General features: G+C 41.1%; 2 protein-coding genes across 4 annotated transcripts in view; both read left to right on the plus strand.

Annotated features, from left to right (window-relative positions):
* The window catches only part of LOC143914760 (uncharacterized), a 1,424,209-nt gene that overhangs the window by 636,526 nt on the left and 782,080 nt on the right, over positions 1 to 5,603 (plus strand). The gene's annotated exons all lie outside the window — the stretch shown is intronic.
* Pdk1 (Phosphoinositide-dependent kinase 1) overlaps positions 1 to 5,603 on the plus strand; it is a 38,402-nt gene that overhangs the window by 2,550 nt on the left and 30,249 nt on the right. The gene's annotated exons all lie outside the window — the stretch shown is intronic.

Here is a 5,603-nt window from a genome sequence, read left to right on the forward strand (position 1 = left end):
ATCAGAACCTTTTTGCTTTTTTAATTGCTTGCCATTACGTAGTTAAAAATTAGTCACCCGTCGGTATTTCATTAACATTATTGTTAAATAACAAGAAATTAACGTTTACATTTATCAAATGCGAAATTTTCGAAATGCATAAGCGCCTTGTTGATTTATGACACATTATGCGGAAAATACACATTACACGACATTAATTTCGAAATGCAAACACCAATTTCAACGTCAATTCTGCATTCCTGAACCGTTTGCGATTATATAAGTATGTATGTAGTACAGTATAGTGCACGCACGCATGTGCAACGCGAAAGTTAATAAGAGTCGGATTAGGAAGAGGCCTTCCGCTCGTTTTCTGCCATCATTGTTATTGTTGTGAGTCCGGATCGCATCGATTCGAGCGTGGGACGAGAGTAACTGTCGAATGACGCGCTCGCGTATGACGCCGATGACGATATACTATATACATATGTACGCTTTTGTATGTATGTGTATTGACGGTGCAAAGTGCGTAGCGTCTGATGCGAGAAAGGTGAAGGGCCCCGTCCTCGCGCCCATTCATCCGCGTCGTAGTTCATCGCACCAAATATCTGGACCGGGGGGGGGGCCGTGGGGCGCACTCGTCCAAGTCCAGTCTAGACGGCCGAAATTAACCTGGAGGAGGGGGAGAGAGAGGGAGGGAGGGGTTGTTGGGCCCCCGGGGGCGCTGAGGGGCGTCGCCCCGGGGCCGCATTCCTCGCCGGCTGCCGTCCGCGACCGGCTCCTCCGCATAACGGCATTCCGAAGACCGCCTCTTCTGCAGCGAACCAACGGTTATAAAAGCGCGGCGAAATTCCTCTCCGAAGATCTGAGAGAACGCCGTCGCATTCCGATCGGCCCGTTGCACTTTCTACCGTGGTGTTGTATTGTCGGCCTCTGTCGGGTGTCTTCGCTGCAATCGCGCGACGAGTGGGTCGGCTGGCTCGGCCACACTCTAGGTAAATATGCACGCAACTCTAGCTTCAAAACTGAGGAGTTAGTGAATACCTCTAGCAAAGGTGTGTTTCCGAAGTTTCAACGTCGCACCGTATCCACTATGTATGTATGTATTCAAACTAGGAATCTGATGGTGATTAGGGCGATGACAATACACAGTACACGCACCAACAGTGCTGAATGCGGTTCGGTGATTCGGCGGTCGCCAAGCGCTCGCCCAAAAGTCACTGAAATCTCTATATATTATATGTATATAAAAAATCATCTTTCCTGTTGTCACAAATCTTCTGTATTTATTGTGTATAATTTGTACGAAATCTAAATCCGTAGATGTCTCAATGGGTTAATTAATTAATTAGAAATACAGTGATTTATGTAATAATAAAATGCTGCATTGTTTGTAATTAATTGTCCAGGAAGGCGCATCGGGGTCTTCCTGTCGAGCCTTCCTGGTATATTATATGTAAAATAAAAATAACGGAACATCTGGCAAATATTCCGTATTCGCGATTTTAATGGCAAGAATCGTCTTTTGGGCGATCGCAATGTGACTAATACTCCAATTACCGCTGATGCAATAAAGTCAGCGGTCGGAAAACTATAGGAATTTTAGCTCTATCGTTTGCCAAATGAAACAGAAAAGCCTAGTAACTAGTAAAAATAAAGATTTTCTAAGAACGATAGTCATAACCAGAGTTCGGCGCCTCAGTGCGTTAAGTGGATTCACTATTGTCAATTTATATTGAATTAAACAATAGAAATTGACAATATTGGACCCATTTAGTGCACTGAGGCGCCGAACTCTGGTCATAACTAAGGATAGGCGCTCGAGTGCTATTTCCCAGGAAAAAGGGGTTGCCTATTGTCAATAACATAGCTAGAGAGCAAAAAAAAGGTTGAAAATAGAAATTGACAATAGGCAACCCCTTTTTACTAGGAAATAGCAATCGAGCACCCAACCTTAGTCATACTTGTCATTAAAAATAGTTGTTGTTTGGACGACGCGTGGTATTTTTCCTGTCCTTATGTATGTATAAACATTAACAAGATCATGGCAGTTTCATTGATAGGTTTGAATAATATATGCATGTTCAAGGAACTAGTAATTTAGTCAACAAACCCATTCGTATGAAAATTTTACACATTATGAAGCATATGAACTTCGATGTTCATTATTTTGGCGCCAAAGTTCAAATTTGCCATTAAGTCGAATGCAGCTTGCAGCGCGCGCTTGACATCATTCTCAATCGTGTCAAGGTGCATCCCCGCGCATCGCTCACTTCTGGACCCGATTTCCACTCGGGACACGACGCTTCGATCCCACTATACAATCTCGGAAATTCCTACGGATTTTTGTGCGGCGGCCTCGATTTCTTTCACACAGGTATTCTGTGTACATCTATATTCGTGTACCGTTCGCCTCGAAAGCCTCTCTCGTTAGCGCAAATTACCGCATTGTTCGCGGCCGATGGCGAACTGCGCAGTAAACCATCCGCGTGACGTCATCTCCCGTGACGTAGTCTTGTCTATTTATTATTTTGTATATAATATGTTGAGGCGTACTTCGGCATCGATAGGGTTAACTGCGGGACCCAAAGTCCGGTTTTAAAAAGATGATCTTCCGTTCGGTGCAGATTGACGCAACTCGTTTGGTGATGACGGAGGTACCTGCGTGTGTGTGTTCTAAAAATAAATTGTTTATATTGGAATATTTATGATTTTATTTATTAATAAAATTTAGATTTTTCAAAACATGACTTGTAAAAATCTGGATTTTCCTCATTTGTAAACGTTTATGTTGTAAACGAACTTTGCCCAGGTAGTTCATATGATACAACGTATTCAATTATAAATCGTTATTCTTCTTAGTAATTACTATTATTTTCTCTTATCTACACACTAGCTCTCACCTTTATAGAAAGAAGCTGCATGCAGTTTAAGCTTTGCATATCGTATCACAATATATGTATGTAAGATTCGGCCGATAAAAGATCCAGAACATAAAACGTCCGGTCGGTTAAACGGTCACAAATATCTAAACATTATTAATTTTTTTATATTTGTTTTTGAACCAGTCGGACGTTTTATCGTCTGGATCATTTATCGGGCGAACATTCCATCGAACGGATATTATGTCGTAGTACCATATACATTGTGAGTTGCAGTTTTTAATTTAAATTTTATATCGCAATTAACTTGGATGTTTTGGTAAGTTCGTGACTTTCCGAGTACGCGAGTGCGTTCGTCAGATCCAGTGTCCGTTACGAGTTTTCCCTGAAGCGGGTGGAAAACAACTCGTTTTCCCCATCTGCAAATATTTCCTCGGTTAATTTGGTGTCCGTTGTTTGCTCGTCCACCCCCTCCGCCCCCACCCTTAGAATCCAAACTCAATCATATAATGTTGTGTGCGTTATTATTGACTCGCTCGTTTTATTGTTTTTCCTTGGAACGATTTCTTCATTGATTGATTGCTTTCGCATGCGATGAGCTTTTACTACGCGTGAACATTCATATTGGTATTTCCGTATTTTTTCCGTTTTGTTTTTGTGTGTCGCATTGATGTGGTAACGACCTTCGTTCAGGTGATTTTCCAACCTTTAATATAATACGTTTATTTATAGCACTTTTTATCAGAATGTTGTGCATTCGGATGCATTGGTAACTCAATTCCGTAACTTGTATTATTATCCACGTTGAAAAGGATGCAACATCACAATTCCGCGAAATTGACTAAGAAACAAACAAACCGATGTTTGGCATTGAAACTGTTCAAAACACATCATCATTAGTATTGTGTACATATTTACATACATATAAAACGAAATTTCCAAATCAATCAGGAAAAACTATTAAAATATTATTGTAATTGCATCAGTAATCAAATTCGTTCGTGCTCATGCTGGACGACATTGCCTTGAAGCATAACATACTTTGTTGAGACCTCGTTTTCTTGCCTATTATAGAAGTTTAGTTCGTTTTACGACGCTATTGCGTCGCACTTTTTGATTTGGGATGTTTTCGACACTGTTGCATCACTCAATGCCTTTTCATCGAGGTCTCAAATGGTTACTTGCACAGTACTCGGGTGAAATTCTGCAACGCCTGGTCCAAAACTACGGAATCAAACAACTGTGCAGATAAAAATCTCAGTCCGGACTAACTATGAGACCTGTGTGGACAAAATCAGTCTGAAGCTTGACCCAATTAAGCATACCTTCATATGCTCGTGAAAGTTTTGTACTTTTTTTTTTATTATTGACTGTTGCTGCGCATATCTTCCGACATTCACCGCTTGAACTTTCACACGCACTCTGCTCCACCATCTCCACTCCTACCTCCTCCCTCTACTCCGTCTCCTTCACTTCCTATGTATTGTGTTGTTGATGTTGATGTTACGTTGCGACATCGGGGTTTTTTTCATACCTGTACGGTTGCCTCTCTCTTCTCGGTCTCGTCTTCCTTTCTTTTCGCCGCATTTTCGTGTCTCACGTACCACTGCCGCCGTGTTGGCTAATCGACCAGTGCCGCAACATTCTGCACCTGACCTCCTTTTCTCTTCGCGTTTTGTTTACGTTTGCTTAACCTTACGTCGTCTGCGAAGGAACGGGCGAGGGGACGTGGAGATTGGGGGGGGGGGGGCTCATAAGCCGTTACCTGTGCAGGTGAGCCGCTTATGAATGTAGCGGCAGTTTTAGCGTCTATTTTTATACTCGGAGCCAGCCACCAATATAAATATTCGCAGTATAGAACTAACCGCTTGAACTTTGTGCGGTTCGTTGATAAACGCCATTCGTCACATTTGTTGTGATCGAAAAGCGATCATAATATTATTACAGTGTGCGAACGGCCCCGTTGGATCATGCGGTCTTCGCGTGCGAGGGTTTTTTTTGGACAATTTTTACATACACATACATTAGTGTGAAAAATTTTTGCACTGTGGCGAATGTTCATATTGTATTATGAGGAGTTTGTTTGTGGACTTGCTGCTTCAATTTGTGGCAGCAAATTATCAAACTAGAGGAGAAAAAATCAACTGTTTTTTTTTTACACTACACACTACAAAAGTGAAACTTCCTTACGTAAACACCAAGCTAGGTTTAAAATATTATACTCAAAATGGGGTAAGAATGGGAAGAGCCTAGGACTCCTTTTCAATGTTCTATTCTAGCTTAACGGCTCAGATGAGTGGGGATGCAACGTTTCGCAACACGTAAAAATAGTTTCAATTTCAAAATATGATATTACCAGCCTTGTCGTCGCTAGAGGGACTACACTAGTTTAAAATGTTTTACCTAAAATTTTAAAATATCAGCAATCAAGTTCAGATTCCAGGATCGGCATTTCAAATTCGTGTCTATCAAACATTCTGAACTATTTTTTTGTTAATAAAGTAACATATATAAACACAGAACTTCTTGAACACAAAAATTGCAAAGTCACAAAACGATTAACTCGGAACAAATCAGTGCCGATCGCGCGGAAACAAATAACGAGGCATTGGAATGTTGCATTCTCGATCGATTGTTTGACAAATCATTCAGAAGTTTTGCCGACAAACAAGATGTTATTAGGAAAGGAAGGCTAAGTAGGATTTATCTGTTTTTACACAAAGATGAAAAATTATACTCATC

Source organism: Arctopsyche grandis, chromosome 7 (genome assembly GCF_051622035.1).
Source record: "Arctopsyche grandis isolate Sample6627 chromosome 7, ASM5162203v2, whole genome shotgun sequence".
NCBI lineage: Eukaryota > Metazoa > Arthropoda > Insecta > Trichoptera > Hydropsychidae > Arctopsyche > Arctopsyche grandis.